The sequence below is a fragment of the Schistocerca americana genome, chromosome 6, assembly GCF_021461395.2.
Source record: "Schistocerca americana isolate TAMUIC-IGC-003095 chromosome 6, iqSchAmer2.1, whole genome shotgun sequence".
Classification (NCBI taxonomy): Eukaryota; Metazoa; Arthropoda; class Insecta; order Orthoptera; family Acrididae; genus Schistocerca; species Schistocerca americana.
The window spans coordinates 581,363,027-581,387,142 of record NC_060124.1 but is presented as its reverse complement, the minus strand read 5'-3'; the positions used below and the strand labels follow the sequence as shown (position 1 = coordinate 581,387,142).

General features: G+C 45.3%; 1 protein-coding gene and 1 pseudogene across 1 annotated transcript in view; both read left to right on the top strand.

The window, feature by feature from the left end:
* LOC124619835 overlaps nt 1-24,116 on the top strand; it is a 226,122-nt gene that overhangs the window by 52,894 nt on the left and 149,112 nt on the right. The window lies entirely within an intron of this gene.
* LOC124620839 lies at nt 18,979-19,097 on the top strand (annotated as a pseudogene).

The following is a 24,116-nucleotide window of genomic DNA, read 5'->3' as shown; positions in this document are numbered from 1 at the left end:
CTACCTTCCAAACTTTACAGAAGCTCCCCTGCGAACCTTGCAGAACTTCTTTCAGGAGTGCTAGTTCTGCAAGGTTCGCAGGAGAGCTTCTGTAAAGTTTGGAAGGTAGGAGACGAGATACTGGCAGAAATAAAGCTGTGAGTACCGGGCGTGAGTCGTGCTTCGGTAGCTCAGATGGTAGAGCACTTGCCCGCGAAAGGCAAAGGTTCCGAGTTCGAGTCTCGGCCGGGCACACAGTTTTAATCTGCCAGGAAGTTTCATATCAGCGCACACTCCGCTGCAGAGTGAAAATCTCATTCTGGAAACATCCCCCAGGCTGTGGCTAAGCCATGTCTCCGCTATATCCTTTCTTTCAGGAGTGCTAGTTCTGCATGGTTTGCAGAAGAGCTTCTGTAAAGTTTGGAAGGTAGGAGACGAGATACTGGCAGAAGTAAAGCTGTGAGTACCGGGCGTGAGTCGTGCTTCGGTAGCTCAGATGGTAGAGCACTTGCCCGCGAAAGGCAAAGGTTCCGAGTTCGAGTCTCGGCCGGGCACACAGTTTTAATCTGCCAGGAAGTTTCAAACTCATTTCTGGTCATAAGTGCATATGACCTTATTTGCCTCTAATTCTTTCAAGGATCGATTACTGCATTTTTTTCCCCGTGTACCAAAATCAGCCTGTCAACTTTGAAAAAACAAGCCCTGGACAAGAGCACCGACTGCAGCGCAGCCAGCCTACACACGCGGCACTACTGGAAAGAGAAGAGAAGCGGCTTCTTTGTCGTCGCTTTGATCTGCCGCTGCTGCGGCGCCACCGTGTTCTGGTTCCGTGATGGCGTCTGACGAACAGGATACTCTATTTCACTTCTCTTACTGATCAAGAAAATAAAAAAGAGGTAATTAAAATCTAAATCCTGGGTGCCGCCATTACTCAGAGGAAGAAAAATTAAAGGTTTACTAATAAGGCAAACAATTTACTCAACTGTTTGACGGCTACGATTGTAGGTATGATCAAGTCAGCTGACTGTGGGTTGCTTTATTATAACAACAAAAACATTTTGTCAATATTGTTGCTGTCCAAGTGTGATCCCCACCATAGATTCGTGTTGATCGACTTAGGAGCAAATAGATGATCGCCTGATTGATTTGTGTTCAAGCAATGATTGGTTCATAAGAAGAAACTAATTTTCCTCAAAACCGGCAGATTGATTTGTGTTCAAGCAATGATTGGTTCATAAGAAGAAACTAATTTTCCTCAAAACCGGCAGTTGTATGAAGGCTGTGACTGATTTCCTCTCGTAATCTTGGTTGTTACTGCGTTTGTACGGGGACCATTTCTTTTCCAAGAGTTTTCGGATACAGTGTTTGTGGGGCCGGAAGATACGTTGAATGTATTTTTGGCATTGCTGCTACAGAGAGCAGAATTCTTGATCGATCTTCGAATGTATATCTGGAATTTGCTGCAGACATTGCAAAAACTTCCTGTCTGTTGCACAGTTTTGTAGGTGATACAGACAAATACAGATCTGGAGACAGTTTGAGTACTTAGGTGTCAGTTATGTTAACACACTCAACGCAAGCACGAAGAAATGTGAGTGAACTTATCAGTCGTCTTCTCTGAAGAAAGTTTCCTCCAATGTTCGGTGAAAACTTTCATTTTCTGCAGTTTATCGGACTATTCCTCATTCCATGTTCCATACCGATGGACGTTTTTCAGGTTCACAGATGAAATCTTCTGTACTGACTTCCGTATCAAGCCGACAGTATGACCAGCGCGACCTTATTTCAAAATAACTGAACGACAATAACAATACGTCACGAGCCGACTGTTACATGCGTCGTGTCTGTCCGCTCCTCGGCTAAAACTAAGCTCTGTATAGAGGAAAGCGTGGCCGCCCTCTCCCCCTGCGTCTGCCGCCGCCCGCAGTTCAGGTTTGGCTGAAACCGCGTCACGTGACAGTAGCAGCCATCGTGGGCCCAAACGTTAAGTGTGAATCACAGGGAGTGTTGTCTACCTTCGAAGTTTACAGTAGAATAATGCCTCAGTGCTGTTGGCTGTTCTCCTTCTTACCTTTCTGCTACTTAGTTTCCAGTCCATTCGCACAGCAAAAAAAGTCAGAAGAGCTTATAGGATGGTTTAATGGTAACTCGATTACAAAATAGAAGTCTTAAGAGATAAAACTGCACTGTTAGCACATAGCACGAAAAATAGTGAGTAGTACCGTACAAAGTTATGACTAGTAAGAAATTTGACCCAATGGTTGACAAAAATGGTTTAAACTTATATTTAGGATGCTCACAATAATAAATTGTTCTTTGTTCCACAGAATATAATGTGCAAAAAGAAAAAAAATTGCGCTATTGAAGTACCGAACCTACGACCCTTCATTCAGTAACCAATAACGTTACCAGGAGACTTTTTTCTGTTGCAACCTGGTCCCTAATCTACACATAGGAATACAATTGTTACTGTTCCCTACAGCCTACTTTTGATCGTAGGCGAAGTTATTCGAATATATTTTAAAAATATTGTATTCTCTTGTTCTTTTGTAATCTCTCTCCTAATGTCACAATTTGCAGACAAAACTTTATGGGATAGATTTGAGAAAATATAAAGTGTACGTAATCATATAGGCACGTTTATCAATTCTATTTACTAAGATACCGTGCATGTATATTTGAATCCAATGCTTTATTTCGTATAACAAGAGAGACATTGGGTAAATTTTCGTAGTACTAACAGGAACAGGAAGTAAGTCGATATAGAGCTTTAAATTAACGATGCATTTTTCCTTGCATTTGCGAATTAATATTGGTTCTATTTTGTCCTTTTGCTATTGGATAGGACCAATTTAACGCTAATTACGAGAACAGGTGTTGAAACCCGATACCACAACAAGAACTGCGAAGTCTGCTTTCACTATTAATAAAGGATAGCAGGAAAAAAAAAACTGTGTTTCATGCTTTTCACAATAAATGCTTTTCAGCAAATTTAGCTTAAATTTGTTGATGTTTTATTGCTAAATATCCGACATGTTCCGTTTGAAGCCACTGATCAGTTTTAGCAGTGCATTAGACAGCTGAATGGACCGACATTCGCACTGCTGAGCAGATATTATCAGTGCGATGCGTATAAAAAGACACATGGAGCTTGTAAATCAAATGAAATGCAGTTTGTTACGAGCTGCAGAACATTACTGGTCCCTTACACCAAAATAACCAGAAAATGTATCACTGAACAAACTTTAATATGTTGTCAGTAGAGTTCCGGTTCACCCCTCCCCGTTCCTAGTAAGAAGTCGTCACAGTTGATTTGTGCTTCTGACAGAGATGTGAGTGGCTGAGGGAAATTTGGAGTCTAGGCACTAAAAACAAGATGGGTGTTTCTGGTGACGTCATGTGTCAGGGAGAGGCGACGTGCCACGGCCGGCCGTCGCGAGCCGCTAAGTGGCCCAGCATGGACCGCGAAGCGTAAACACGGCGCGAGGCTGTGCAAACAGCGAAAGGCGACCAGAAAGAGGGAAAAAAAGGCTGTTCTCATATGGTCAACCACGACCTCGTCAGCAACTAGCGAATTCTGGTGCTTATGTATTGACCTCTGTGGTCGAGAGAACTCGGCTGCACAATACGGAACAGTCCGCCACGACAAGAAAGGGCTGGGAGGCGGGTCAGCTCTAGCGAATAGATACCGCCCCTAATTACACTTCCATGGAAGCTGCCTCAGGTCGTGAATTGTACATTGCCTTTACACTTGGCTGTCGTTCTTGTACGTTAGCGTATTAACGCTGAAGAGCCAAAGAAACAAGTGCAAATGCCTAATACAGTGTAGGGCCCCCGCGAGCACGCAGAAGTGCCGCAACACGACGTGGCATGGACTCGACTAATGTCTGAAGTAGTGCAGGAGGGAACTGACACCATGAATCCTGCAGAGCTGTCCACAAATCCGTGAAGTTGGAAGTGGTGGAGATGTCTTCTGAAAAACACGTTGCAAGGCGTCCCAGATATGCTCAATAATGTTCATGTCTGGGGAGTTTGGTGGCCAGTGGAAATGTTTAAATGCTGGAGAGTTCTTGGAGCCACTCTGTACCAATTATGGATCTGTGGGGCCTCGCATTGTCCTGCTGGAGTTGCCCAAGTCCGTCGGAGTGCATAATGGACATGAATGGATGCAGTACGTGTCATCTGTCAGAGTCGTATCTAGACATATCAGGGGTCCCATATCACTCAAACTGCACAATCCCCACCCCATCAGAGCGCCTCCACCAGCTTGAATAGTCCGCTGATGACATGCAGGGTCCATGGATTCGTGAGGTTATCTCCATGTATGTACACGTCCGCCCACTCGATAAAATTTGAAACGAGACTCGTCCGACCAGACAACATGTTTCCAGTCATCAACAGTCTAAAGTCGGTGCTTCTAACAACCCTACCACAACGAAGGTCAACATTTAATAATGATTGTGGTGTTGCTCACGCTGCTAAATATTGCATTTTCAGGCAACAACAAAGTTATTATGTGGCAGGTGTCATTAGAGCACAGTTAATAAAGTCATTTCATTTAATAATAAATAAACTAGGCACTCATCTTTTCTTGTTTCTCACGCTGGTCTCGTTGTAAAATCATGGCTCAATCGTCAAAAATCTAGGTGGTGATGATTCCAAGCTCGGATGCAAAGAGGCCTAGGTTTTATTTTGCTATATTCAAAAGTTTTATAGATGTGTTTCACAAACCATTCTTGAAAATTACACTTTTGCAGGACAATGGTGATGTAAAAAAGTAATCAGCACTCCGAATTTAAGTTACACTTCATTTTTGTTGCTTTTGTTGCAATATCACATAACACACAAAACATCACTTCACAATACAAAACATACTTGAAAACATCTTCCTCACATTTTATAAGCTAATTACGATACGCGTCTTTCCAACATGACGTCCAACACTTGACTTTTCTCAAGGTCCGACTCTGTAACTCTCTAACTAACTAATAATCGCTTACGCGCCCAAAAATCAGAGTTACAAGTACGACAAAGATCATAGTGACAAAAGAAAGGTTACACATAAGAATAATATCATTGCAACATAAAGATATCGATGTATCAAAGTACCTCTACATTAATGAAATCAAAGCTGAATGTCGTCTCAGAAATATGTTAACTACTTTACAGAAACACAGTAGAATATTGCTGGTATCGAGAGGTTCAGGTGAGCTGCCGTAATGGTTACGTAATTCAAGTAGCATTACATGCTGAAGGGACCAGGTTTGTGTCGTGCAATCATTAAGGGTACACGAGTGAGATTTCGGTTCCGAAAGTCCATATCGATGTTTCGTTGAAAGGTTAGCACGCTGAAACTTGTTGATGGCCCAGCGTTCAAATCTGCAGCAGTTTGCGGAAGGGTTGCTCTTCAGTCACGCTGAACGTCCTTTACTGTTTCTCACAGGTAAAAGTCCACAGGAGTTAGGTCTGGGGAACGTGGTGGATACTCTACAGCACCTCTACGGCCTATCCATCTTCCTGGTAGATTTTCATCGAGATACGCCCTAACACGATTTTGGTAGCGGCCTGGGACACCATCTTGTTGAAAGTAACTCTTCCGTCTCCATACAAGTCTCGGATGGCAGGTAAAATGGATGTCTGAAGCTTCTGAAGGTACACGTCACCGGTAACTGTGCCGTCAAAGAATAATGGCCCAATCAAGCCCCGGTAAGACAACCCACACCACACATTTACTCCTGGAAAATTCGCGACTTTGTCTACACGGACTTTAGGATTTTCGGCGGCCCGGTAGATGCAATTGTGCCGTTTCACTGTACCACTGAGTTTGAACTGTGCCTCATCAGACCACACAATCATCTCTGCAAACTCTTCATCGTTGCGCACCATGCTAGTAAACCACTCGCAGTACTCCATTCTACGATCCGGGTCGTCCTCGTTCATTACGTGTAGCAATCGTGGGATGTAGCACTTCCACTTTGCTGTCTTCAAAATTCGCCGAACACTTGAGTGACTCACTCCAGTTTCACGGGCTCACTGTCTCACAGACTTCTGTGGTGAGCGAGTGAATTGTTGTAACACACGACGGGAGTTAGCTGGAATTGTTACTGTTACAGGTCGTCCAGATCGTTGTTTGTGTACATCTTTAACACAGCTTTCGGCTTCAAATTTGTCTCGAATGCGACGAATCGTTAAACGTGTCGGTGGCTCTGTTTGATACGCATTTCACCATTGCCGTTGAACCTCATTAATGTTTTGGTACTTAAAATACCGCTTCAAAAATGACTTCCTTTCATCGAATGTAAGCCTTGCGCCAGTCATGTTTACTCGAGTAACTAGGTGCAACTAAGAACAAAACACTGACTATCTGGCGACTCTCATCTGACAAAACAAAACAACGCAATACAACGCTTATGTGGCGATTGCCGGAACCACAAACTATTACACTACCAAAGATGAGACAACTCCGTCAATTAGTTTGCCAATTATGGACTTTAAAACAGTGGATACATTTTTTTGACCCCTCTGTATATATAAACGGTCGTCAAGCCACAGTTATTAAAAGAATGAGAAAAACATTGTTTTAGTGACTGTGGCTTGACCACCGTTTGTGAAGTCAAATAAACATTTTAAATTTATTCAGTCTCACTCCTTGATGAGATTTATGTCGAAATACAAAATATTATTACTTTGCGTTTTTGGCGGACGTCTTTGTTCTCTACCAGGCTCCTAACACTTCCCAGGAGTGCTTCTGCCTGTCTGACACGTTCACTGATCTCATTATCATTTCCTCCATTTTCCACTATAGCACTTCCCAAATATTAGACACTTTCCACATTCTTCAATTGTTCACCTCCAATCCTTATTCCGCTCGTCGGTCTCTCTTTCTAGTTGAAACTAGAATCTCACGTTGGTTTATATTAAATTTCATTCCTTACAGAGTCTCAGTTTCTTCCCAAGCATCTAGCTGTTGCTGAATCTCCTCCTTCCTGTTTTCCCAAATCATCGATTCATACACGTCTTCTCCAGGTTTTGTGCCAGCTTAGTCATTCTCATCCAACACCACAATGAAGAGGAGATGTAACAGTGCACTGCTCTCTTTCACTCCACTTGTCTGCTGGAACCAATCCGTCCTTTCATTTCCTAGTTGCACACAACTCGGACTTCGACAGTACATCTCCTCGACCCAGCTTCTTGTCTGTTTTTTCAGTCCATTTTTCTCTAGTGCTTTCCAGACCTTTCTTGTACAAGCGGTATCAAATGCCTTTTCTAAACCGAGAAAGGTCCTCATGAGGCCTTCCCCAAATTCACATTGGTGCTTCTGCACGTGCATCACTCCAAGAAAAACTGCAAACTGGAAAAAAGTTAGGGTATCATGAGCATCAAAATGAGGCCCTATTCGAAGAATAAGTTCCTCCACGTTACAGTCACATTCAAACTAATAATAATAATAATAATGCACACTGGCCTGCTATAGAACGTCGACATTATCGATCCTCAATTGCCTCTCCGCCTGTTTGCGCTGCTCCACTGCAATTGCAAGAACGTTACATGGCAGACAAAGCATATTACTATCTGGAATAGGAAAGTTTTCCTCAAAACCTACAACCAAATGAAACTAGCATAGCTGCGTCTGTTGCTATAACGAGCAATGGAAATGGATTAGATACATCAGATGAAGTAGAAATATTTTAACAAATAGGGTATTTAAACTAACACGTTTCCTACGTTTACTTTAAAATATTTACAAAATTGAATTTGAGCCTGTAATAACCTGCTCATCAAATAAAAACTGCAAAATGACCTCTATGCATGCAATGTATCACAGTCACAACCAAAACTGTAAATACTTAGATGCTGATCACAAAAATGTTTCCTTCTGACAAGATTACTTTCCTTTCCTCAGTTCATCTTCGGAGACCTCCAATAACTCGTCAAAGTAACGTAGACATTCTCACGAATTAGAAAAAAATTAGCACCATTATTTCTTAAGTCATTGTACAGCGTATGGAATAATCTGGTTACATCATTAGCAGCTATGGCGGGAAGTAGCCGCAACTTCTTTTCCTGCATTCTCGTCTACATCGAGGTGGCAAAATTCATGGGATAGCGATATGTACACGTACAGATGGCAGTTGTATCGAGTAGTCACAGTATAAAAGGGCAGTGCATTGACGGAACTGTCATTTGTACTCAGGTTCAGGTGGTTTGGGGAAGGAGACCAAACAGCGCGGTCATCGGTCTCATCGGATTAGGGAAGGAACCATCCCGGCATTTGCCTGGAGCGATTTAGGGAAATCACGGAAAACCTAAATCAGGATGGCTGGAGTCGGGATTGAACCGTCGTCCTCCCGAATGCGAGTCCAGTGTGCTAACCACTGCGCCATGTACTCAGGTGATTCGTGTGAAAAAGTCGCCGACGTGATAGTGGCTGCACGACTGGAATTAACAGCCTTTGAACGGGGAACGGTAGACAAAGCATGTGACATTTCATTTCTGAAGCCGTTAGGGAATTCAGTATTCCGCGGTTCACAGTGTCGAGAGTCCAGTGTCCAACGTCCTCCACTTAACGACCGAGAGCAGCGGATCTTGTGTAGAGTTGTCAGTGCTAACAGACAAGCAACCCTGCGGGAAATAACCATATAAATCAAAATGGGACGAACAACCAACGTATCCGTTAGGATAGTGCGGCGAAATTTGGCGTTAATGGCCTATGGCAGTAGACGACCGACGCGAGTGCCTTTGCTAACGGCGCGGCATCACCTGCAGCGTCTCTCCTGGCTCATGACCATATTGGTCGGACCCTAGACAACTGCAAAACCGTTATCTGGTCGCATGACTTAAGATTTCAGTTGCTAAGAGCTGATGGTAGGGTTAGTGTGTGGCGCGGACCCCACTTAACCGTGGCCCCTAGATGTCAACAAGGTACTGTGCAAGCTGGTGGTTGCTCCATAACGGTGTGGGCTGTGTTTACTAGGAATGGACTGGTTCCTCTTGATATTCGGCTATTTGTAGGCCATTTGCAGCCATCCCTGGACGTCATTTCGCCATTTTCCCAAACAACTATGGGATTTTTGTGGATGACGATGCACTGTATCACCTGGCTGCAGTTGGTCATAGAACATTCTGGGCAATTCGAGCCAGTGACCTGCCCAACCAGATCGTCAGACATGGGTCCCATCGTACGTCTATGGGACATAATGGTGAGGTCAGTTAGTGCCCAATGTCCGGCAACGGCAACACTTCCGCGTTTATGGATGGCGGTAGAGTCAGCATGAGTCAGTACTTCTGCAGGGGACTTCCAGCGAGTTACTGAGTCCATGCCACGTCCAGTTGCTACACTAGGCCGGACAAAAGGATGTACGACACGATATTGGGAGGTACGCCGTCAGTTTTGTCTCCTGGGCGTATTTCGGCGTCGCACACAAAACAACTAGTTGTTGTAGTGATGGCAGACTGAAGGAAATCCTCTGGCGTCTCTGCAGATCTGCCGTGGCTCGCCAGTGTGTGGGCGCTCACGTGCTCGCTGGGCAGCGCCCCCTACTCCGCTACCAGCCGGTCGGTGTCTTCCACTGGACCACACGGACTTGACGAGGTTTATTCGAGACAAATTCCATCTGTTTCTGTGGCAATTCGAGTGCTGTGCTTCGTGACACTTCTTCCTTCGTTAACAATGAACTCTATTCGTTTTTGTTAATATTTAAGAATCTTCAGAACCGTTTTTGACTAAAAAAGTCTTAAGAAATTAATAGGATTCCCAGCGAATGAAGACGCTTCAAATCGTTTTAGCTGTTTTGTAGACCATTACTGGGAACACTATCGGTTTCACATCGGCGATGAAGCTGGAATCCCTCTCCTACGATTCCGCCGACAACAGTTGCTTGCGTCATACATCGCCTGCGTCCGTGCCTCGCCCGACCACTCAAACCGCAGGCTCCTTTTTCCATCTTCTGCACTCACCTCCCCACGACGGCGGCCTAGGTCGGGTCTCCCGATCGCGGTCCGCGTTCGTTCCCTTCTCTCGTCACTCGAGTCCTTTCCCCTTCCTCCATCCTTCCGGCCCTCTTCCTCTACCCCTCCTTGGTCCCTCCCTCGCTTGCGGCTTTGCTTGGATTTGTCCTGCGATTCCAAGTCCTCCGTTCCACCTGCCAGTCTTCGTCAACGATTCATGGCTCTTCTTGCCTCGTTTAGCGGTGCAGATGTAGTCTACACCGATGGTTCTGTGGTCGATGGACGCACTGCGTTTGCTTTCATCCACGGTGACTACGTTGAGCAGCATTCCCTGCCTTGTGAGAGCAGTGTTTTCACTGCGGAGCTGGTTGCTCTTCATCGTGCACTCGCTCATCTTTCCTCCTGCGCTGGCGAGTCATTTGTCATATGCAGTGACTCCCTGAGTGGATTGCAAGCACTCGACCAGTGTTTTTCTCGGGACCCTTTGGTGCGCGGTATTCAGGATGCTGTTTTTGCTCTCGCCGAGTGTGGTCGTTCAGCGACGTTTGTGTGGACCCCGCGCCACATCTGCATTCCAGGAAACGAACGTGTCGATCGGTTGGCACCCCTGGAGCTTCGTCACGTGGAAAGAGACCTCCGGTGAGTCCTATATCGCAAGGTCCGCGATGTCTGGAGCTCTGAATGGTCTCTCTTGAACACGCCAAATAAGCTCCGCATGGTAAAGTCGTCCACGGCCGTATGGAACTAATCCTTGAGGAGCACGCGTAGGGACTCAGTTGCTATCTGCCGTCTCCGAATTGGACATACGCGGTTGACCCACAGCTGTCTCCTTCGCCGTGAGAACCCGCCCAAGTGTCGCCGTGATGCAGGGCTGACAGTGGTCCATCTTCTGATGGACTGCCCCCTTTTAGCCCCTTGTGGCAGTCTAATTTACCAGCTGCACTTCCTTTAATTCTAGGTGACTTTGCCTCTATAGCTGACTCAGTTTTACGTTTCATCCGTGCAGCTGGGTTTTATCACTCACTCTAGTGTGGGCGCTCTCGCGTGATTTATCAGGCCACACCCACTCCAGCGACTTTTAATTGTGACGTGGATGCCAAAATAGTGTCTTTTATGGTAACAAGTTGTGTTGGTACTCTATCAACGCTTTCCAGCTGGAGGTTCTTCGTTTGTCATTGAGCGGTTGACCTTTTACCTGAACCATCAACCACTGTAGTCTGTTTTACTCTAGTCAACTATTTGCTCCGCTCCTTTTAAGTGTCCTCTATTTTGTGTTACTGCGGTTTTCATTTTAGCTCCGTACCCCTTGGTGTTCCCTCCCTCTGGGTGCAGAGGCTACACTTTTACTGTATAGGCCTTTCACAAGTATGTATGTTTGGAACAGGGGACTGATGACCTCGATGTTTAGCCCCCATCAAACCCCAAAACCAACCAACCAACATCGGCGATGTTCTGTCTATTAAAATGTATTTTTTTAGAATACGATTTTATAAAAAAGGGAAAATATTTTATAAAGAAGGGAAAATATTAAAAATATCTGTCAAACGTGTATTAACAGAAAATTTTTTTTAAAAAAAAGAAGATAAATCTTTACTCACATGATAGTCACCACACAATCGGGAAGCTAGTATGACCCATAGTCAAGACGTAAATCGAAAATGTTGATCCGTTACAGGCTGTTGTCAACAGCAAAATGGGCATTAAGCGCCAATAGGTGAATGTCAAACTGTACGCTTGGGGTGATACGATATAGCACAAAAAATAATTACAGCTACAGCGATCCTACATGTTCATTATTTTAGACAATGAAAACACTCTTGCCGATGCTACAACGAAAGTTTTTATTCTTATGTACCTCGCTCTTTCAAACTGCTACAAGTGAACTTAGCAAGGCGGAGAGTAGTGTCCAATTCCAAAGAGTAAATGTCTACAGCGTCCGTTCCACACACATTAAATACGCTGTGTGCGATCTATTCTTTGTGCGGCGATTCCCACACAGCGGTCCCGCGGTAGACCGTAGCTCCTGGAATATATGGATATTTGTACTGCACGCATCGACAGGCCCTGGTGCGAACTACTGGATTTTCTGGCGTTTCTTCGGGGTCTGCTTGCCATGTTGAGAGTTCCGTTTGCTCACCTTCTACTTTTCCTGCAGTTGCGAGAGCGGTTTTCCATTGCTTTTCTGGAAATAATTCGTTGTCTGATGCCAGTATGTATGCAGGCTTCACCCGTTCCCGGGACACTGTCTGCTGGTTGCCGCTGCATTGTATCTGCCTCCCATGTTTGTCACGTCTTATGACTCTGTATGGCCCTGCACACATACGCTGGTCGCAGAGGGGGACCTACTGCATCTATCGTCAGAATTACACGTGAGCATGTGCTGACATCTTTGTGCACAAAAAACTTACTTTCGCCGTGCTGTATTGCTGGTGATAGCCGGAGTGCCGAAATGTCGCTTTGTGCTTGTTGCAGTAAGTATGGGAGAGTATTTCCTGTCGGTTCTGGTGATGCCGAAAAAAATTCCGACGGCAGACGTACGGTCTCCTCATATACCATCTCTACCGTTGAAGCTCGTATATCTTGTTTAGGTACGGTGCAGAAGTCTAACAGCACTAGCGGCAATGCGGAGGTCCAATTGTGTTCGTAACACATGATAGTAGCTTTCAGTGTCCTGTGCCAGCGTTCCATCATTCCATTACTCGCTGGTTGTATGATGTCTGAACCCACAGAGCTTAGCCGGCTCTGCCGGCGGATGTGGCCGAGCGATTGTAGGCGCTACACTCTGGAACCGCGCGACCGCTACGGTCGCAGGTTCGAATCCTGCCTCGGGTATGGATGTGTGTGATGTCCTTAGGTTAGTAGTTCTAAGTTCTAGGGGACTGATGACCTCAGCAGTTAAGTCCCATACTGCTCAGAGCCATTTGAACCATTTAGCCAGCTCTAGGAACAGTCAAACTGTCGCTCCTGATCTGTTGTGACGTATGACGGGCAGCCAAAACGTGCTATCCATGATTCTAAAGAAAACTTTTCTTACTGTATCCGCCTGGATGTCAGTAATGGGTAATGCGTGTGCCCACCGAGTATAACGGTCGATTGCTGTCACCAAGTATTGGCACCCTTCTGATTCTGGCAGCGTTCCTACAATATCCAAGAGAAAGTGGAAGACGCGGTCTGTTGTTACTAGAAACTGCCCCCCCCCCCCCTTGCTTATGAACGTGCCTACCCACTGTGCGTTGTTGACATACCACACATGATTTTGCCCACCTGCAGCAGTCCTTATAAATGTCCGGCCATACGAACCATTCTGTCAGCAGCCTAATGCTCGTGTTTGCGCTAGGAGGAACTAGAGTATGCATTTCATCGAAAACCGCTTGAAAGGAGTCTACTGGCGTACATTTATATGGGGCACCCGAATATTGTACTGATACTAATGTAAACGAAAATGAAACTGTTATAACAATGTATGTCTCTGATGGGCTCTATAGATATGATCGCTGACTTTGCAAGACCGCAGAGTCAAAGATACTGCTTCTGGTCTGAGATTGTAGTGTTGGAGTCAGAGAGCGCTTCGCTCACAGCAGTGAGTGTGTATCAGTCTGTGAACGAAAGAGGAAGCAGTAGGCAGTTTTTTTGTGGTGTGTTCTGTAAAGCCACGAAGTGTTAGATTACAATGTAGGAATTTTCTCATACCAATATTTTGTGCACACCACATGTAAAATAGGTAGTTCAAAATGATGAGTGATTTTATAATGCAATGTAAAGTCAGTGGATGAAATGTAAATTTAATTGTGACAAGAAAGAAATACTGGATTGATATTACGAAGAAGCTTTACAAGTACACGTACTATCGGAAATATAAATGTGGAAGCAGAAGCCTTCTCGCAGTTAAGGTAAAGATGTTAGTTTTTTTTTTTGTTTCCTTTTGCCTGCGCATTAGTGTAAATGACTTGGCTGATAATTGGTAACAGTGAGTTCTCTGTTGAGTAACCCCAGAATGTACGTCAAGAGGTTTTATGCATCGTCTAGTTAGATATTTCCCTTTTGTAATGTTTCTAAGATTTGTTTACACAGGTACATGTAATTTGATGATGTCTTAATGCTTTTTAGTGATCTTAGATAATACTTGCTATACAAATATCATTGTTTGTGGCTACGTCAGCAAAGATAGGTTTTCGTTTAATAAAAAGGATATAATTTTCCTGAGTAATGTAATTTTCAATTGTTAGAGGTTTTGAAAATCCGAACTTAACTTCGAATAAGCGTCACTATTCAAAAAAGCAGTTAATTAACCCAAAATCCTACCGCCTCCCTGTCCAGGCCATATGTTCTTAAAGACATTGAATTTTTCTTAAATGTTCACATTAATAAGCCAAAAGAATTTCACGTATATTTCTAAGTATTACGGTCAGCATTGCACACCGCTGAGCCTTAGCTCGTACATTTTATTATTCTTCATCAGGAGCAGAATATAACGCGCACTACCGTAGCTGCTTTAGAGGTAAGACAATTTTACTTATTTGTTATATGCACAGGGATCAAAGTTAGCCGCCGGCCGCGGTGGCCGAGCGGTTCTAGGCGCTTCAGTCCGGAACCGCGCGACCGCTACGGTCGCAGGTTAGAATCCTGCCTCGGGCATGGATGTGTGTGATGTCCTTAGGTTTGTTAGATTCAAGTAGTTCTAAGTTCTACGGGACTGATGACCTAAGATGTTAAGTCCCATAGTGCTCAGAGCCATTTTTGAACCAAAGTTATCAGTTTTGAACAAGGTCAGAGGATTCAGTATCTAAGGGGCTGAATTATTTAGCAGTGATTGTATTTTTTTTATCGGTATTAGGAGTTGCATTGCCCAATCAGTTCATATAAAGTTTTACTAACAGCAACACAGAGTTTGCGCACCACTTGCAGTTACAACACGCTAAGCGATAACTCCAGTTTTGTGTGCATTCATTTAAGCATTTCAAAAACAAACAAAAAAAATTAAGATTACAAGCTTTGCGTAGTCATTCCGGTACGAAAGGTCTGGGTTTGCCTTGTGATATATCAGACCAGATTTTTACCTTAGCCCCTACTGGCTGTACCTGTTTAAACTGCGGTCCTATCAATTCACCGTGTAAATATACTTTTAGCTGAGCATCGGTAGCCTGTGCTGTGGCCAGCTGCCCGTAATCTACTGTATAGGAGGCGACATCGACCCCCGGGGGGCGGGGGGAAATCTGCCATTACATTTTCGACCCCTCTTAAGCTTCTAACAGCAACGGCCTTGCCGCAGTGGATACACCAGTTCCTGTCAGATCACCGAAGTTAAGCGCTGTCGCACTTGGCCGGCACTTGGATGGGTGACCATCCGGGCCGCCATGTGCTGTTGCCATTTTTCGGGGTGCACTCAGCCTCGTGATGCCAATTGAGGAGCTACTCGACCAAATGGTAGCGGCTCCGGTCAAAGAAAACCATCCTAACGACCGGGAGAGCGGTGTTCTGACCACACACCCCTCCTGTCCACATCCTCATCTGAGTATGACACGGCGGTCGGATGGTCCCGATGGGCCACTTGTAGCCTGAAGACGGAGTGATTATGCTTCTAATATCTGCACTGAACTGCCCAATAAATTCAAGTCGCCGTAGTTTACTTGGGAAACAGTTGCCCTTATGTGTTCTGAGGGCGAAAGCTGCAAGTTTGTGGTCCGTATATATGATGAATGGTCTGGCTTCGATGTACGGGTGAAAGTACTACACTGCTTCATACGCGGCCAATCGCTCGGGATCAAAAGCGTTCCACGTGACTTGGGATGCCCTGAGCTTGCGGGAGAAGAAACCCAAGGGGTGCTAACAATCGTCAACATGCTGGTAGAGGGCGGCACCAACTGGTTGCTGGGTGGCGTCTGCACCTGTTGCTCAAGTTGCGTCTGCTAAAGCTGCGCTATTTACAGGAATTGCTTTCTGCAAGCTGGCTTTTACCTGGTTGAAAGCTCTCAGCATCTCCGGTGTCCACTGCTGTGGCCGCTGACTTGTGGCGTGTTTACCTGCTAGAGCTGCTATCATTGGTGCTTGTACCTCGGTTGCTCCTGGTAGATGCCACCGGTAGAAATTTATGGCTCCTAGGTATCTTCTAAGTTGACGAAAGTCTGTCGCTGTCGCTGAAACGACGCAGCCAAGGAAATTTATCTGCGTCTGATGCAGAAGACGCTTTGCTTCGTTTACCACTATGCCTTAGTGCATATTCGGTCAAAGACTACTTTGAGATGTTCTTAGTGCTCTGCGGTTGTTGTGGAAAATATACGCAAAGCAAAGCCGTCTAAGGATTCGTCCACAAAACGTTGTCATGTCCGTGCAGCAGTTTTTAATCCGAAGGGCATTTGTAAAAACTCGAACAATCCAAATGGAGTTATCACAGCAGTCTTTGGTGTGTCTTCATTCGTCAGTGGTATTTGGTTGTATGCCTTCTTGCAATCGATTACGCTGTATATTGTGGGTCCCGCCAGTGCGTTTGTGAAGTCTTTAATATTTGGAACTGAGTATCGACTTGGGTCTGTGAGTTTGTTCAGGATCCGACGATCCCAGTAGTGCCATCCCTGAAAGTGCCATCTTTTTTCTTTACTTCTTATAGTGGGGACTCACACCGGCTATCTAACCTGCGAATGAGGCCCGTTTGTAGCGTACCTTGGAACTCCGCCTTGGCTGCCGCGAAACGACCAGGAGCCAGTGTTCTCGGCCGTCGCGAGACCGGTCGTCCTGGTGTGGTCCTAATGTGGTGTACTGCGTCGTTTGACACCGCGTTTACCTGTTCTCGACTACACGAGGCCCAGAGATCCTGTCACGACCTCGCCGTCCATTTTTATCTGTGCTGCATTGAGATTTATCTGTTGACAAATAAAATCCGCTCCCAGGATAGCCTCTGAGACGTGTGCCAGCACGAAATTCCACATACATTTCTGCCTAAATCCGAGATCCACTTGTATTTCTCGATGTCTATGCGTCGGTATGGGCGAATTGTTTCAGCTGCGAGCTGAGTTGGCTTGGCTGACTTTTTTTTTTTTGTGTGCTTACTGGTAATGCGCCAACGTCGGAGCCCGAATCGACTAGTAGTATCGATCCGCCCTAACATCTCTGCGTGACAATTTTAGGAGACTGGCCTTCACTTGTTGGTGTTCTGCTGGGTCCCCGACTGCCTCCGTGTGGCGCTTTTGTTGAGCTCCGCGGCCTGCCGCGCCTGTTGCCCACCGCTGGCGCCGTTTGGGAGAAGCACACTTGGTGGTCCGCTCCTCAAAACGCCCACGAGACCAACATGTTGAATTCTTATAATATTGCTGATTCTTACTTTCAGTGTCTCGTCGGTGTACAACCTTCATGTCTTCTACCAGTGCCGCTGTCTGTTTCTGTCTGCTCTTTCAAGTGTTCGTACTGCACGTTAACATCCTTGTGTCGCTATTTTCGCATAACCGCAGTCTCTTGCGTGTTACTTCCCTCGCGCAAATTAATTGCGCTCTATGCGTTTGTGTTGTACACTTTGTCTGCAACCGGAATTACCGCGTTGATGTCAGTACTGCAGCAGGTAACCACAGCTCCTTGTACCTTAACTGGCAGCTATGCCATCCACACGTGTCGCACTGTGGCGTCTGATAACTCCTCTTCACTGCCAATAGTTCCTAAACGTTGCCACCGAGCGAGGTGGCGCAGTGGTTAAACACTGGACTCGCATTCGGGAGGACGACGGTTCAATCCCGCGTCCGGCCATCCTGATTTAGGTTTTCCGTGATTTCCCTAAATCGCTCCAGCCAAATGCCGGGATGGTTCCTTTCAAAGGGCACGGCTGACTTCCTTCCCCATCCTTCCCTAATCCGATGAGACCGATGACCTCGCTATCTGGTCTCCTTCCCCTAAACAACCCCAACCCTAAATCTGGATTGCCAGATTGCCTAAACGTCGCCAGAATTCTGCTGGTGCTCTGTCGCCCATCTGCTCGCTGCGCAATACTGCAGTACTTGCTACAACCGTTGCTCTATGACTTTCACAACCGACCTATTAGCGTTGTTTTAGCTGCGTGTACTGTTGATTTGCGGTGGTTTCAGTATGACGTCCGCGATCGTAGCAACACCTGTAGCGTCCAAACCGTTTAATGCTACCTCGAATTTTACGTCATCGTCAGTCAATTCTTTCTGGGCAAGGGCTAGGTCTAACATTGCAAACCATAATTCCAGTTTTCCAGGCAAGAACTGCGGAGTTTGCACTTCCATTCTAGGCTTCACTAACTCTTGTTTGTCGGCCTGTCTGTGTATTGACTCTTTGTTTTCTCTCAGCGATCGTGGGCGCGTCTCCCGCTATCTTGCGTTTCTATTGCGTCTTCAACACCCTCAATCTGCTGCTGCAAATCGTCTAGTACCGTTAACAGCTGCAGTGCGGCTTGAACTCGATCGACTTCCTCATACGACGATACCACCGACCGAAGTGGCCGAGCGGTTCTAGGCGCTACAGTCTGGAACCGCGCGACCGCTACTGTCGCAGGTTCGAATCCTGTCTCAGGCATGGATGTGTGTGATGTCCTTAGATTAGTTAGGTTTAAGTAGTTCTAAGTTCTAGGGGACTGATGACCTCAAGTTAAGTCCCATAGTGCTCAGAGCCATTTGAACCATTTTTTTCTGAGTTTTCGGGATGAGAGGTTTGTAGCGATCCTGCATGTTCATCATTTTAGACAATAACACTCTTGGGGATGCTACAACGAAAGTTTTCCCTTTCACTTAACTTGCTCTTACAAACTGTTAAAACTGAACTTAACAAGGCTAAGGGTAGCCTGCTATTCCAAAGAGTAAACGTACTGTCAGCAGCGTCCGTTACAAACACATTAAATACACTGTGTGCGATCTGTTCTTTGTGCGTCGGTTCCCATACAGCCATTGAAATTTATGGTTAAAATGTGTAAAAAATTTCAACAGTGTTCGCGGTATATAACGTCTTGTGGATTGTACGAAAGAAAGTAATAGCAACCTTCCAAAAGAGGTAACGCATTAAAGGATATCCACCATTAACCAAATTTGGGTGAGCCTGAAATGCATTACTGCCAACGGCCTTGCCGCAGTGGTAACACCGGTTCCCCTTCAGATCACCGAAGTTAAGCGCTGTCGGGCTGGGCTAGCACTTGGATGGATGACCATCCGGTCTGCCGAGCGCTGTTGCCAAGCGGGGTGCACTCATCCCTTGTGAGGCAAGCTGGGAAGCTACTTGATTGAAAAGTAGCGGCTCCGGTCCCGGAAACTGACATACGGCCATGAGAGCGGTGTGCTGACCACATGCCCCTCCGTATCCGCATGCAGTGACGCCTATGAGCTGAGGATGACACGGCGGCCGGTCAGTACCGGTGGGCCTTCATGGCCTGTTCAGGAGGAGTTTAGTTTGAAATGCATTACTACTTCTGGCAGGTTGCTATTATTTACTCTCGTAGAATCCAGAAGGCGTTACATACCGCGGACACAGTCAAAAATTTTTACACGCTTCAGCCATAAATTTTAATGGCTGTAACTATGTTTTGTGTTAGGTCTTACCACCCCATGCATACAGTTTGACATTCACTTACTGGTGTTTAATGCCAATTTTACTGTTAACTGCAGCCCATAATGGATTAACCTTGTCGATTTACAACTGAACTATGGGACATCGTAGCTTCTCGATTGTGCGAGGGCTATCATGTGAGTAAGGTTGTCCTATTGTTTAGTTCTTTCAGTTAATTGACAAAAATTTTAAGAGATTTTTCCTTTTTCGTAAAATCTTATTCTAAAAAAATTGCATTTTAATAGACAGCCCATCGCCGATGTGAAATCGGTAGTGTTCCCACTATAGGACTACAAAACAGCTGAAGCGGTTTGAAGCGTCTTCTTTCACTGTGAATCCCATTGATTTGTTGAGACCGTTTTAAGGGGATAACGGCTTTGGAGAACCTTAAATATTAACAATGTACTTTTTAGCTGTGGCTGATCTATGTACGAAACAGTATCTATTTGTTTTGTTACGTGTAGATCGTTGCCAGGAATTGGTAGCAGGCAGCCAGAGCTGGTGTAATGACGACTGTAAGCGTCCATTGGTCGGATATCGGAATTTTTCACAAAGTGGTTGGATTGTTATTATATCTATTAAAAATATAATGTAACTATTTATTTAGAGGAAACACTCTCCTAGTAAATTTGTTTGTCCTTTGATTTATCGTGATCTGTTACTGATTTTTAGTGGAGTTAGTTTTTACTTTTAGCTTTCAAAAAAATACAAAAGAGATATAATAAGCAAAATAATGAATTTCGTAGGTTGCCAATTACGTATTATATCTGGTTTTATCGAGCGCCAGGCTCCCTACAAATTACTGTAAATGCAATAGCGTAGTATTACTCAGCTCCAGTTCACTATCACAGAAAATAGGCAAGTTTTAATAAAATTATTTCACTGGATTACTTCAATTAATCTCACTGAATATTTTTACATAATTTCTTCCGCTCCGGCTATCAGACATTGTGCTGTGAAAAAATATTTTTTAAATGTGCCGCGTAATGGCGGCTAATTGTTAACAATCAGAGATCACTGATACTCGCTCCGCAGCAGCTGGAAACATGCTAAATAATTTTCATTAAATATTCTTTTCATAAGATAAATGTGGCGTAGGTTCTTGAAATAACACACGGAGATCACTTTATACTAATATATTCTTACTAGGACACAGTTTACACCATTAAATATTTGCAATTACGTTACGACAGAAACAAATGCTAGCGCAGCACAATAGCTTGCGTACCTTATTCCAGCTAACACCAGAACGAACAGAACAAAACAGACTAGACAGAAGAATGAACATTGCATTGTGTTTTATACTCTTACAGAGATGATAATACTTCTTTTAATTACTTACACATTATAATCTCATACTCTAAAAACAATGTCTTTTCTGCATCTATCGATCTATATTGTATATTTTTACAGTTACTGTTATTACCTTTCGCAGATAAATCGATGTTTGCAGTTCATTTTCGGTCACATACAGTCATTTTTATTTATGTTTCACCTCGATAAGGGCGAATATTTCAAAAGGGACACTACAATTGCTATGGGCCTTGGTTATTGACAATGGAGTAGTGATAAGTTTAACCCTACCTTGCGGGCCACAGCGAGAGTAGCGACCGTTATTTAGACTGGCCTGATAGTGTAGCAGATCAGCGAACTGACGCCAGTCCGCCAGTGAACGTTCCCGGCAACGTCTGTGGAGCTCTGTCAGGTTCGTACACCGACAACAGTGGTCGGCTTCCGGATGGCGATCGGGAGTGTGTGCTTCTGCGCGGTGTCGATAAGAACGGTTCACTTTTACCGTGGAATGTCCTGCAGCGAAAAGACGCAGATACTGGGAAGCAAACTAGATATTCATTCGCGTATTGTGACATTTCTAGACACTGAAAAATCTCTTCTCTAGGTATCAACGTGGATTCCGAAAACGACGATTGCCCGAAACCTGACTCGCTCTGTTTCTCCGCGAGACGAGGAAACCAGGAGATGCCGACACCCAGGTAGATTCCGTGTATGTTAACGTCCGGAAAGTTTTCGATACAAGACCGCACTGCTGTATAATGAACAAAATGCCAGCGTACGGAATATCAGATGAGCTGTGCGACTGGATCGAAGAGTTTTTAGCAAACAGTAAACAGCATGTCGTTCTGAACGGAGATAAGTCTTCCGAAGAAGTAACTTCGGACGTGGCGCAAGGGAGTGTTATATGACCGTTACTTTTCACAATAGATAACACTTAATAGATAACGTCGGCAATTCCGTCAGCTTTTCGCAGATGACACTGTTGTACATAGAGAAGTCGCAACGATGGAAAATTGAAGAGAAATGCAGCAAGAGCTGCAGAGGGTTCACGCATGGTGCTGGGAGTGACAACTGGTGGTCAACATAAACAAATCTGGCGTACCGCGAATACACTACGTGATCAAAAGTATCCGGACACCCCCAAAAACATACTTTTTCGTATTAGGTGCATTGTGCTGCCACCTACTGCCAGGTGCTCCCTATCAGCGACCTCAGTAGTCATCAGACATCGTGAGAGAGCAGACTGGGGCGCTCCGCGGAACTCACGGACTTCGAACGTGGTCATATGAGTGAGTGTCACTTGTGTCATACTTCTGTACGCGAAATTTCCACTCTCCTAAGCATCCCTAGGTACACTGTTTCCGACGTGATAGTGAAGTGCAAACTTGAGGGGATACGTACAGCACAAAAGTGTACAGGCCCACCTCGTCTGTTGACTGACAGACCGCCGACAGTAGAAGAGAGTCGTAATATGTAATAGGCAGACATCTATCCAGACCATGACACAGGAATTCCAAACTGCATCGGGATCCACTGCAAGTATTATGAAAGGCGGAAGGTGAGAAAACTTGGATTTCATGATCGAGCGGCAGCTCATAAGCCACACATCACGCCGGTAAAAGCCCAACAACGCCTCGCTTGGTGTAAGGAGTGTAAACATTGGACGATTGAACAATGGAAAAACGTTTTGTGGAGTGACGAATCACGGTACACAATGCGGCGATCCGAAAACAGAGTGTGGGTAGGGCGAATGCCCGGTGAAAGTCATCTGCCAGCGTGTGTAGTACCAACAGTAAAATTCGGAGGCGGTGGTGTTATGGTTTGCTCGTGTTTTTCGTGGAGGGGGCTTGCACCCCTTGCTGTTTTCCGTGGCACTATCACTGCACAGGCCTACACTGATGTTTTAAGCACCTTCTTGCTTCCCACTGGTGAAGAGCAATTCGGGGATGGCGATTGCATCTTTCAACACGATCGAGCACCTCTTCACAATGCACGGCCTGTGGCGGAGTGGTTACACGACAATAACATCCCTGCATTGGACTAGCCTGCACAGTGTCTTGCCCTGAATCCTATAGAACACCTTTGTGATGTTTTGAAACGCCGACTTCGTGCCAGGCGTCACCGATCGAAATCGATACCTCTCCACAGTGGAGCACTCCGTGAAGAATGGGCTGCCATTCCCCAAGAAATTTTCCAGACCTGATTGAACGCATGCCTGCGAGAGTGGAAGCTGTCACCAAGGCGAGGGGTGGGCCAACACCATGTTGAATTCCAGCATTACCGCTGGAGGGCGCCACGAACTTGTAAGTCATTTTCAGCCAGGTGTCCGGATACTTTCGATCACATAGTGTAGGTGGACAGAAAGACCTTTTGCTATGTGATTGCACGATTGCAGAACAATTACTGGTTGCAATTAGTGCCATTAAATATTGGTGCGATGTGTTCGGAGCTGTTTAAAGTGGAAAGAGCTCACCAAGCTAGTTGTAAGCAACGCAGATGCCAGACTGACATTCAAAGTAAGAATCTTCAGGAAGTGTAATCCACCCATCAAGGAGGTAGACTAAAAAAAACCTCGTTCCATCTATGCTTCAGTAGCGCCCATCAGTTTGGGATCCGTACCAGACAGGACTGATAGAGGAATCAGAGGAGATTCAAAGAAGAGCAATGTGTTTCGTCACGGGTTCGTGAAGTAAGCCCAGCCATCTCCATTGCAGACGCTCCAAGAGAGGCTTCCTCCCTCCATAACGGTGTGGTTTACTGCTCAGAGTTCGTAGATTTCTAGAAGTGCCAATCAGTATATTGTTTCCTCCTACGTACATTCCTCGCGAAAAGACCATGGAGATAAAATCAGTGATATTAGAGTACACACGGATGCTTACCGCCAATCGTTGTTACCGCAAGCTATACGCTACTGGAGCAGGAAAACGGAAAAGTGACATTGTTATACAAAGGTGCCTTGCGGAGTGTAGATGTGATTGTAGATGTCTACTGAAAATTCCCAGGCCATGCCGAAGGCTGTGAGAGTTTACTCAGTGCTACAAAGCGACGCTCGTATGTTCGAAGTGTTGAACACGAAATGCCGTAGCTTTTGACGCACCTGCGTGCAAGCACGTCTGTAAGATTTTCTCAAAGCCTGAGGATAGGCCGCGTCATTGTTGACAGATGATAAAAGTAACCCGTATAGAATATCGGACCAGATAAAAGATATGCGGGCTCTTCCAAGTCCGGAGGGGGACCTCCAGTATCAGGTGTGCCCCGGAGCTGCCAGGGCAGCGCGTATCTGGCAAAGTTGTGTACGCCGGTTTCGTAGCTGACACACTAGCAGAGACCATGGAAAGACTGAGCTTTCTAATAAC